The sequence below is a fragment of the Kogia breviceps genome, chromosome 4 (assembly GCF_026419965.1).
Source record: "Kogia breviceps isolate mKogBre1 chromosome 4, mKogBre1 haplotype 1, whole genome shotgun sequence".
NCBI lineage: Eukaryota > Metazoa > Chordata > Mammalia > Artiodactyla > Physeteridae > Kogia > Kogia breviceps.
The window spans coordinates 70,897,471-70,897,999 of NC_081313.1; the positions used below are offsets into that span (position 1 = coordinate 70,897,471).

Consider the following 529-nt stretch of genomic DNA (forward strand, 5'->3'; position numbering starts at 1 on the left):
TTAAAAATTTGTTAGCTTTATTGAGATGTAACTTACATGCAATACAATTTACCAGTTTTAAGGCTGCAATTCGGTGAGTTTTGACAAATGTATACTGTTGTATTACCACTACTGCAATCATGATATAAAACATTTTTATTACTACTCAGAAGTTCCACTGTGGCCCTTTGTGGTCATTACCGCCACCCTCCCCTTAAATCCCCTGGTCCCTGGTAATTACTGGAAGATAGAGATCATTTCATAAGTTTAAATGTCCTCAGTGTGCACAGGCCACGCTAATCTTTTCTATGTTGTCCCCATTGCAGTATGTGTGCTGCCAAAGTGAGCCCTTACACAGATTTCAGAGGTAAGGTATGATGATGTATTAGTTTGTAAACATTTTACAGGATTCATTTACTAAACTTTTTAAGATATTATTTCTAATAGTGGATTAGAAATAAACTGTCATCCCTTGGAGAAGAAAAGTCAGCAATCCCCAGTTTTGTGCCATGCACAGTATAACACAATACTTGAGATCCTGTCCTGGTTT

The 529-nt window shown here is 36.9% G+C and overlaps 1 non-coding gene across 1 annotated transcript; it reads right to left on the reverse strand.

The window, feature by feature from the left end:
- Nucleotides 1–222: 222 nt before the first annotated feature.
- LOC131756484 (U6 spliceosomal RNA) lies at nucleotides 223–329 on the reverse strand. Its single transcript, XR_009335658.1, has one exon. It is a non-coding gene; the product is annotated as a U6 spliceosomal RNA (small nuclear RNA).
- Between the last annotated feature and the right edge of the window lie 200 nt (nucleotides 330–529).